This window comes from Onychostoma macrolepis, chromosome 03, assembly GCF_012432095.1.
Source record: "Onychostoma macrolepis isolate SWU-2019 chromosome 03, ASM1243209v1, whole genome shotgun sequence".
NCBI lineage: Eukaryota > Metazoa > Chordata > Actinopteri > Cypriniformes > Cyprinidae > Onychostoma > Onychostoma macrolepis.
In genome coordinates this window covers 38,404,287-38,415,919 of record NC_081157.1, presented here as the reverse complement: position 1 = coordinate 38,415,919, position 11,633 = coordinate 38,404,287, and the positions used below count along the sequence as shown (strand labels likewise).

Below are 11,633 nucleotides of genomic sequence, written 5' to 3'. Positions count from 1 at the left end.
CTTCCGGATTGGCGCTTGTAGGGTAAAAGTTTTTCCGGTGACAACAGCGGCCGTACTGAACAAGAATGAATTCGAGAATCAAAGTCTTTTTTTACAAATTAGATCCTATTAAAATGCTTGAACTGCCAGTACTGTACTCTACAAAGCGCTGGTCAGCTCGGGTAATCACAAATACAAGTTTGTTTAATTCTAAATGGAGGCAGTTCAGTTAGCTTTGCCGTTCTGTCCATTTGGTGCTGGCTGTGCATTATGACTCTCCACGTGATTTTTTTTTGCTATTATTATTCTTCTTATTATTATTAAAGTATTGTTGAATTTTCTACTTGCTCTCTTTTGCTTTAATGTGATGGAGTAAATGTATGTTGTATAATGTGCCCTGGGAAATACATATTAAACAAGAGATGACTCTGTTGCTTTGTTCCTATTCTATCGGGATTACATTGTTGTGTTGAGTTTAATATGCTTCAACCGGACTGAGAATTGCATAATGTATTCTTGGAAAAATGTGCATCTGGACATGTTCTCATTTTGAAGTAATTTATCATGATGTGGTGATTCGAGGGGAAATGCCGAATCACCATATCATGATAAATGAAAGTAAATTGAGATAATATGCTCAAATGTTCCGGAGATCAAAGACTATTTAAAAAAGGGACTTTGCTGGAGACGGAGAATAGATCCATCCAGCGCTATGTTAAGCGCATTATCTCACGAGTCAGCGGTCTGAGTGGCCATATAAGTTACAAACAAGTAAAATGATATTTCTTTATAGATTATATAACAACAACTTGGAAAACAGACAAAAACAGAAAAGGTAAGAAGCATTATTTGAGAAAAGGGCACACTGATATAATAGATGCAGACCTGTAACGGAACTAACTTTACCCTGCGCTGACGTAATTTCTGATTCTTGTGAAAATGTTTGAAGTTTAAAATCATTGGTGTACCCGAAAGCCAATCACATAACGTTTGGTTATGATACATGTTATGTGCCGGCTCAGCCGCCTCAAACTTCCGCTGTAAACACAGGTATGCGGCGAAAACAAAACCATCGAGCGAAGTGAAGTGAGTGAAGCAGGCTGTGAACGACTTTCACAGATTATGTAAAGTAAATCTACGCATCCACGATAAATTAAATTAATTAAACTTTTCCCAAAACCTGTCGGGAATAGGGCCACAACATCACCTCCATTCAAAATGTGAACTAAACACTCTTCTTGTTCGGGATTCAGTTGGCAAATGCCGGGAATATTCTCCACAACAGAGCGAATAGCATCCCGTGTCTCCATGTCCGCTGTCGTTTTAGATTTCCCTCACTTAAACCTAAACTACAATCTTAAATTCGGCGCTTAGCGTCTACGTCACGGCTCTCAGCCCGCCCTCTGTTCGTTGGTTGGACGGCTGGTGCGGAACCGGTGTGGTGACAAGTTGAGTACCCCCTCGAAATGCGGTCCCATTAGAACCCCAAGTGATCCCACTGGCTCAAATTACTTTTAATAGGTACTCTCTTTAGTGCCTGATTACAATTCCTACAAAATTATGTTATGAGAAATGCTGTTTAATTATGTGTCAAATTAAGTGTTAAATGTCAAATGTTTTATTTTAAAAATAAAACTAATTAATGATTTTCATTTTTTTCACTTAATAGGATATTATTACTTTTATTTATTAATTACCAATTAATCAAGTGTAAGAAATTACATTTAATTTGTTTCATTATGCACCATTTTGTTCTATTATGCACTAAATAGTAAGCCATATGTTTTTACATTAATCTATTTATGTATTTATTTAGGCAATAGGATCACTCGGGGTCCTAAGCGGACCCGGTTTCAAGGAGGGACTCGATTTCTCACCACACCGGAGATAATCTGGGAGCTGGTTTGCTATATCAGACTGAGTACAGAAGCGAACTGAAATTGAGTGGAAGTATGAAGTCTGAGGTAGACAGGATAGGAACAAGAAGCTCAGTCGATTAACGGCGCGAAAACAGTGCTTGAGCAGACGCCATTATTCACGGAGATAGTCTCGGTCAAAATTTCATTTTAAAGTCGGATTTCGGGTTTGGGGAACCGTTCTTACACTTCCGTGGTGAATTGTTTTTTTTTGTCAAATGTAACAAACTGTAACGTTAACTTAGTTGCTGTCTGCCTTGTTTGGCAAATAAATGTCGGAGCTGTCACATTTTACATTTTCAGCACACCGTCACATTTTACTCGACGTGGAGGTAAGTTTCATCTTACAGTGTGCTCACTTTCAGTTTTATAAATAAAAGTTTATTAACTTTTAATTGTTGTTGATGCGGTGTATTTGTTACTGAGCGTGTCATAAAGCATCCAGCATATTAACGTTACTGAGGTGATGTTAAGCAGCTGTGATAACGTTAAATCTAAAGTGCGGTACAACTGTGTTTAGAACGCTTTATGCCTTCAAAAGGAGCTGGCAGAGCAATTGTCAAGAAAAGAAGATACCATTACGACTTTTTATTTAACACACGAGAAGTTAATTCGGTAACGTTAATGGCACACTGTCTGTGAACGCACACTTGTCATGCACGCGCAGAGAATGCCGCTTCAGACAGCGCGCCAGTAGCGCATCTCTCGCACTTACACGGACAAAAGCACACAAAATAATGTCAAAATGATCATTTTTGGCGAGTGACAGTCTTAAATAAGTTAAAATGTCTTGAGTGATGTAAAGAGTTGATATGTGTCAGATGCGAGTCGATGTGAGTCATGTTTTAAAGGGACCGCAGTTCATGACATTCATGGTGTTTCTTTTGTTTTCTTTTCTAATGACAGGTCGTTATTGCTGCGGTACTGTGCATCCCAATCACCCCCTGCATTCTTATCATGGGTTTGTATTCTGTTTTATTTATTAACAGTTTTTATTTATGGAAGCATATGGGTAGCAAAATTCAAATTGAAATGCAAAATGGCAATGCTATATGTAAAATGGCAATGTATTTCTGTATTTAAATTGACATTTTCCTATATATATGTGCAATATTTAGTGCAAAATGAAAATTCAATTATATAATATACATTTGCCATTTTAATATGCAAAATAAAAACATATTTTAATGCTTTATAAGTTGCACAATTAAAATGTATTACACAAATTGATTAGATATGTTTAATATGTCCAAGCCAAGACTGTAGTAAAATTATCATTTAAATGCTGTTTTTCCTAAATGCATTTAGACTTGGGAGTTAGGACACTTGGGACTGAATTTTCATCATAATACCGCATGATAATTGTAGCAAAATGCAGTGGGAATTTGAGGATGCATTCTGAGCCAAAGGTGCAGCAAAAGGTTAGCAAAATGGTGATTTAAATGTCTTTTATTTTTCTTAAATACATTGACACTTACATATAAGACGTTTCAATTGCATTTTCATTTAATACCTCGCTATGGATATAAAGTCAATGTGGATTTGAAAATGCAACACGCCCCTGACCTGTCAATCGTTAGGCTCAGCAACAGGACGCACAATAGGTCAATATTCACCATTAACCAAACACTTTCCACATTTACTTAAACTATATTAATTGCAGGGTATTAAATGAAAATGCTATTGAAACGTCTTATATGTAAGTATATAGACAGCAAGGGTCCTTATACGATCAAGGCACAGAAACGTAGTATAAGGACATCATTAAAACAGTCCATCTGCCATCAGTGGTTCAATCTGAACTTTATGAAGCAACGAGAATACTTTTTGTACGCAAAAAATAAAAATAACGACTTTATTCAACAAGTTGTTATTTAACAAAAACAGCGTATCCGTGTGGTGTGTCTGACACAGAACAGCGTACGCAGTTTGCGTTCAGCGGATACTCTCCAAAATGGTGCTACTGTGACACAGATGAATAAAGTCGTTATTTTTATTTTCTTTGTGTACGAAAAGTATTCTCGTCACTTCATAAAGTTCAGATTGAACCACTGATGGCAGATGGACTATTTTGACGATGCTTTTCATACTTTTCTGGGCCTTGACAGTGTTATTTACTTGGCAGTCAATGGAACAGTCATATTTCATCCAAAATATCTTAAATTGTGTTCCGAAGACGAACAAAGCTTTTACGGGTTTGGAACGACATGGGGGTAAAGTGATTAATGACAAAATTTTCATTTTGGGGTGGAGTAACCCTTTTAAGTATATCATAAAACATTGTTGACAAGATCACATGACCGATGCAATTGAAGACCACTAGAAATGCAAGTTTAGCATTTTATAAACGATGTTTGAACTGGAACTTGATCATTCAATCTCAACCTGTTCTGCACGTTACTCTGTACTTCACTTTCATTCATTTCATTTCTTATCATTTCCAGTCGTCCTGTGAAGAAATCCTAAACGAGGGTCAAAGGTTCAGATGAAGGGAACCTACACTTTCAAGATTCATGTATGAACAACTCTGAGAATCCATGTACAATTTGAGGTTTTTTCAAATCTCAACATGGAACTTGGACTGAACAGGCAGCAAAAGAAAAAAAAAAAAAGTAGTTTCCTCAAGCTGGCACATGGCAAGAGATACTAAAAGCACACAAACACTTGGAGCCCTGCTCTTAATTTAGATTGTATAGTTCTCTTAGTTTCACATTGAAATGTCAGGCATGAGTGCATGCATCTTTGTTCTTTATTTAATGCTGTACAAAAAGGTTTTTTTGCAGTACCATGTCAGTTGTAGATGACAGAATTCACATTTTTTCACATTCACAACTGTCCTTTTAAATAACATTTCACTTGACTAAGTCTATAGCAATTGTTATTAATGACAGCCCTGTCTTTGTATAAGTTTTGATGTATCTGAAAATGTTTTGAATCTTGACTGTTTCACAGTGAAGTTCATCTTTGTGACCACTATTTGGTGCAACATCAATACCGTACAAGTACCTGCTCATGTTTTCTTTTTTCTGCCAGTTGCTGTTTAAAACTAAAATGTTTTCCACAATACACGCATTTTCAATGGTGCTTTACACATTGTTAAATTAATTGATGCCATAATATGTTCACCTGTTAAAGGCAAATAAAAGCTACTGAACACACTTTGAAGAATGTTTACACGAGGTAAAAATAAACCATGTTAAATTTGTATATATTGTGCTGGATTTGTTTGCTGCTAAAGATAGGCCTATTTTTGCATAACGGATTGTCCGTTTATGGTACAGAAGAAAACGTAAATCTACAGAATTTTCTGTTTTAATGCTGAAGGAAATGTCTGTAAATTTAACAGAAAATGTCCTGGTAATTTTCTGCCAGCAAATTCTCCGTTTTTTTTTACAGATTTTTTTTTTTTTTACAGTGCAATACATGAAGTAGAGATCTGTAGTCGCACATGCAATATGTCAGTTGTCACAGCCGTGAATGCGACAGCAGCATGAACACAAAGTGCTCATCAGGCCAGCGCATCTCCTGCAGACACTCTGATGCTTGTCAGGTACAGGTGATTTTAATTACAGCCATTATTTACACAGCTGTAACAAAGTGGCGAGGTGGCACTGAACCAGGCTGTCAGGCAGCCACACACTCACACTGGCTGGAGAAAGCTCATTTCCCTGCCTTTCTCATCTTTCTCTCCTCCATCAAACCCACCCCCAATCACGGTCTTATGTTTCTCCCCCTATCTCTTTCTCTCTCTGTCTCCCTGCCCTCCTCACATTCTGGGTGAAAAGAACATGCAGTAAGAACATTAATCAGGCATCATGTTTAACCTTGGAATCATGTCATTTACTGTTAGCACAGCTGTCTACACTGTATCATATGAAGTTAGCCTAATATATATTGTGACTATATTTATTTATTACACAGGTCACTGGAATACTTCATTCTGGTCAAATTCTGCTATTACATATTTTCATAAAAGGACAGTTAAACTGTATAATTGACCGCTTTTGTCCCAGCCATCTGATTTCCTATATGGCTGTGCTAGTTTCATGAGAGTACTTTGCTGCCTATTTCTCCTCACATAATAACATAATTTCAACTCAAATCAATATTCCATGTCCATTTATTCATTTATTTCCTAAGTAGCTGCATAATAAGAAAGGTAATGTACAGTGATCTGGTTGAAATTGCAAAATAAACCACTTCATGATGATACAAGACCAGATCACCTAGTTTATTTTGTGATAAAAACAAAGTGAATGTATATATATGATTTTATATTCCCAATTCAACTTGTCAGTACACTTCATTTTAAGGTGTCCTTGTTACACGTTACACGTACTTGCAATTATAATAACAAGAAGTATGCATAATTACATGCAAGTAACCCCAAGCCAAACCCCAACCCTAAACCTAACCATATAGTAAGTACATGTAGTTAATTAATATTACTCAGTACTTAAATATATAATTACACTGTAACAAGGGCACCTTAAAATAAAGTGTAACCAAAACAGTTCCCAGATTTTATATTTTTGGACAACACCTTATATTTTAAAGCCTCCATCGTTTCCCCTCTCATTTAAGACCACTGGATTGAAATCATCCTCAGCTTTCAGGCCAGCTGCAAAATTCTTGCTCAGATAGCAGGAGCCGTATATTATCTGTGGATCAATGGCGAGGGTAGGACATTAATACTGTTTGATCAAAGAGCTGCCCTATTTCTGGTTTTTGTGAAGAAAAAATGTGAGAAAAGAGGAAAAGAAATGACAACAACAGTGGTAACAAGGAGAACAAGAAACGGATTGTGTGTGTGTGTGGAAACAAAGGCTAAGGCTCTGGCAGATGTTGCAGGGTCTCTGATGACTGTGTCATGACAGATGTTGTGAAGCGTAGCTAGGAGAGGTATGACCAGGCCTAATGATTTCTGGAGCGAGCGCACAGGTACACTAAGAGCAGAACTAATCACACACAGATGGACACACACAGAGAGCTGCAGGAGCAGGCCAGGACACACAGATGTCTCTGCCAGCACCGAACTCACAGCCCTCCGGGAAGGCCGGCAAACGAGCTCCATCTCCCATTGCTTTCTTTAATCATAACTATTAAAGCACATGCAGTTGGAAGCATGTCAGTGATGACCTAAACCGGATGTGACATCAACTCAAACAGAAATATCTGAGATTCACATATATTTTATACTACACATTTTCTTAACAAACTAGCATGGTTGACATGATTTATGATTATATGCGCTTCTTTATATTTTTATATGTGGCCCACCTTAAACATTTTATCCTGGGATTTTTAGTTCTTGTCATTAAAAACAGCTAGACAAAGCACAACAAAAGAATGCAGCAGTCTTAAGATGTGTTAGTAAAAGGTATTCAAAACTGAAAAAAGCAACTTATCACATGAGACACTGAACAAAGGCCAAACATGTCTGTATGAATGTGTACATAATTATATTTTTAGTAATTATAATATTATTTTATATTATTCCCCTAATTTTAAACAAATAAATAAATGCTTTCCTCACTTATAAATAAAAAAGTATTAATAAATACTGAATCAGAGCATGAAGTCTAATAAAATAATTGATAGATATTCAACAAATACAGAAGACTAAATATTTTACAACCTTTTTTTGCACAAATAATAGTCAATACAAAAAAAAAAAAAAAGTTATCTCACTGAACATATGTCTCTTACTTCATCTCCTTTAAACACCAAAAATATTCAAGCTAAAATAAGAATAAGCAAGTCGACCAGTAGATAACTAGTCAACCATTCTAACTCATCCCTACATACTCATTCAGTTTCGGTAAAAATGCAAAGCCTTTAAACCAGCGCAATTTAATTGCATGTCGTTTCATGTGCAAGATTTATCTGTCCTTATCTGTATTATGGGAGCTGTGGATTAATTGCATTTCATTTTCCCTATATTGGCCAATTTCATGCTTTTGCACAGTTTGAAAATATTTACACTAGTTACAAACAATTAATTCAATGGCTTGTTAGGCAGCCCAGTGATTTTCTGTGCGAGCGCAGAATGGAGGGTTGGCATCACGTGTGTGCGCTCACATGTGTCTTCATGAGTGAGCTAGGAGAACTGGCATCTGTCATAATTACGTTCACCGTGTTGACAAGCCTCGCCGTCTAACAAGATACATCCCATTATTGCCAGATGTTTTAAAATTGCCATTATAAATGTTTACACTGTGTAGTAACCCGAGCTATTAGTTTCGACTAGCGACATAAAATACTCCAAAAGCCAGCATATAAACATTAGTGTCAGCTGCTGTAAAAGTTGTGCTATTAATTTTAGCAGAGGATGCAACGTCTCTGAATATGGCCCATCTGTTATGGCGTCAAATGGCCCAAATTACTTTACGAAAACAGTTCCATCAAATTATTTTCATCGCGTTTTTGCTGCAAACGCCAGCCACTCAAAGTCAAAAGGTCGTATTTCTGTATCATCCATGCGCCGTCACGTCCGCTCAGTATGCCTGTGCAACTTTGAGCGCATGTGTCAACTGTTAAACAGGCCGCACATATGTTTTAGTTCTTTCCCTGGTGCGCCACTATTGCTGTGCAATGTTAGCTCAGCACTGTGGCAATGTGAGGGTGAGAGGTGCGGTGAAAAGTTATCACTGTAAATTAAAGGTATGACTGGTGGAAGCCCAAGGGTTTACACAGGGTTATCGGGGGCTTCCACCCATCAGCATCTCCTATCACACATCCGACGGTTCCTGTGAAGTGTCATAAACTGCCGGGCCCATTTCCAGCCTCGCTGTGGCTCCCCGCAAAGCCCCCAGGGCCGTCTGCTTTACCAGAACACAAAAGAAGCATTGTTGCTCACTCTCTCTCTCTCTAAAGTCAATATATGTTGCTCTTTCTCTCCTCATATCAGGTGTTTTCTCATAGCTGAGCTGAGCCCATGATCATAAGCCCCCTCCCATCTCCCGCAAACAAGAGGCTGCTGGGAAATGTGGTCCCCTTAAAAGGGTAGTTCACCCAAAAATGAACATTTTGTCATTATTTACTCGCCCTCGTGTCGTTCCCAACCTGTATGGCACAAAAATAAAAAATTCTGAAGAATGTGCTGCCTTAAAAAGGATGCAAAAGCAGCATTAATGTATTATAACATTAGTTCAGATTCTATAATGTGTTTCTGAATTCATTCATAAATTTTCGTTTTTTTCCCCGTAAAATGTTATATTTTAATTTTATTTAGATTTTATGATTTTCAGATGAAAATATGGCTGTGATGGATAGAGTTAAAGTCTTCACAATAGCATGTACTGTACAAATATACTAAATCACGTAATTTTCAAAATTGTTTTTTTTTGGAGGTTTTGTCCATTGTTTTTTAAATTGGCATGTTGTTAAGCCACAGTAAAATGCACTGAACGCAATGTACTTCTACCCCTCACAACCTTTTTTTCATTACAGTCAAAAATTAGAAAAGTTTGTGGGAATCAAATGATTCATTGAGAAGATTTGACTTGAACGATCACACACTACTATATTACTTTCTATTTAAGACTTTTGAATTCATTCAGTAGCCTTGCATGAGGAATAAACCCAAATTTACGTCATTATTCACTGATGATCAGCCCAGTTGTGTGAATCAAATCAAATGATTCATTAAAAAGATTCAACTCATAAAAACAATTTATAATAGATTTTCTTCTGAATTCATTTAATAGTTTTGCTTGATAAAATGAAACAAAATTGAAGTCATTATTCACTGCTGATCTGAAGGCATTATTCACACCTGATGAACTCAAGGTACCAGATCAATTCTGATTCGTGAATGAATCATTCAGACCAGTTGTGTGAATTACATCAAATGATTCATTGATAAGATTCAACTCGCCACCAACGAGATCTAAAGTGTGTGTTTTCCCCATATGCAAAGCTATCGTGTAACTCAAATATTCACACTGATCTTTTTTAGAATACTTTTATGGAGTTTGAAATCTCCATACCCCATTAATTGTAAAAAAACGAAAAAAAAAAAAACCACTACATTCTTCAAAACATCTGCATCTGTGCATTCCACAGAAGAATTCAAGTCATACAGGTTTGGAACAACACAAGGGTGAGTTAATGATGACCGAATTTTCATTTTTGGGTGAACTCACAGCTTGTACAGGCAGGAACGGTACATCGTAAGAGCTCAGGTAGATCTGCGGATTTGCTCTGCGGTGGTTGAGCAGGAAAGCCGTGGCTTTAGGAGCTTTGTGTCAGCTGATCCCAGCACTGCACGGGCTCTGTAACACACACTAGGAAAAGCACAGGTCACTGGGCAAACGGGAGGGATGTGTATGCGTGAATGTGTGTGAGAGACTTGGCCCTTGGCACGTTTTCCTGACGCAGAGTGGGGGTGACAGACAGAGCTGACAGGCCAACCTTTGCACTGCGTAATAGACAGACAGGGAAGTGGGAACCGCGCTCTGTCACAGGGGAATACAGACATAAACATGGCCACTCTATCACCCACACTCGCCTTCCTGACAAAACATATTAGCGGCGGAGTTCTCAGTGCACACCTCTGCGCTTAAACTCGCCGATGATCTGCATACGCATAGACACGCACACACTTAGCACATGTGTGCCGCCGTGGGACCGCCGAGCCTGCGCTAATTGCAGTTTTAATTGTCGTGGTGATTCTAGTGTGTCACTGATATATCTGATGAGTCTGACGTGACTTATTGACAGATCTCTAGAGCGTGTGCGGCGACCTGACAAAAACGCATTGATTAATTACTAGCCATCCAAGACAATTAACTGGAACGGAATGCGAAAACAAGCAGCGAGCAACTTTCGCCGCGCCGCCATCCTACCCTCATTTAAACCCTCCGAGGATACATCAAACAATTTCTTTCCCTGCGTTTCCAAGGCAACGCTAATATATTAGCTCACCAGTGTTACTGGAAAGCATTTCACTTGACAGTTTTAAAAATGATTTAAAAGCCGGCTTAGTATGTGAATCTCATCCTCACTACAGTAAATCAGTCTGTGGACGAATCCCTCTCCAGCTGTCATGGAAGGATTGGGGAGGGGAAGAGGCTTCTTTTGCCTGTGGTCTTGCTGGAGAGGCTAGTTTGGGTGACATATCTCCAGATTCCTGCTGTTCTCATTCATTGTTCACACTCTAGAACAACCATGCAGACACTTGGGCCATTTGTTTTCACAAGGTTGAGTACACACAGTGAGATCCAAAAGTCTGAAAACACTAGCTTCTAATTATACAAATGACATAGTCTGCATAACAATTTTAGGGAAAAACTGATTTTAAAAAAATAGCACGCATTTCAGAATTTCTTAGTATTTATGATGTTCCTTTTTGCTTTAACCCTTAAAGACCTAGAACATTTTTGGGGCGCCTGACACGCCTGGACTTTTCTTTGTTTTTTCAGACCTATTCTAGCAGTCAGCATCAAGTGCCATATAACATTATAAACAGGAGAACTTGAAGTTTCAGTCTAGCTAATTTAAAGTCTCAATTTTCCCTTTGTTTTCTCTAAGAATTAACGAATTTCCAGAATTTTAAGAAAAACGCAAGCAATAAAAAAACTTTTTTTTTCTGCATCAAGGTTGAACTAATCAACCTCGAAATGATTTTTTTCTTTAAAAAGTTGTATCTGTGTGTTTTACACTTCCAAATATAACATTCCCCAAGCAAGTTATAGCCATTTATTACAATATTGTTATAGACGCTTTTCAGTGAAA

The 11,633-nt window shown here is 37.7% G+C and overlaps 1 protein-coding gene and 1 long non-coding RNA gene across 23 annotated transcripts in view; one reads left to right on the top strand and one right to left on the bottom strand.

Moving 5' to 3' along the window:
- Positions 1-11,633, bottom strand: part of rbfox1 (RNA binding fox-1 homolog 1) — a 298,167-nt gene that overhangs the window by 64,376 nt on the left and 222,158 nt on the right. The window contains exon 1 of one of the 22 annotated variants that reach the window (XM_058770888.1): positions 10,043-10,152. The exons of the other annotated variants lie outside the window; for them this stretch is intronic. The gene's annotated coding sequence lies outside the window, so the exon portion shown is untranslated. Of the gene's footprint in view, positions 1-10,042; positions 10,153-11,633 lie in introns of those variants that run through there. 22 annotated transcript variants of the gene reach the window in all.
- On the top strand, positions 1,852-5,069 carry LOC131537450 (uncharacterized). The gene is made up of 4 exons (XR_009270284.1): positions 1,852-2,227; positions 2,802-2,856; positions 3,204-3,316; positions 4,340-5,069. It is a non-coding gene; the product is annotated as an uncharacterized LOC131537450 (long non-coding RNA).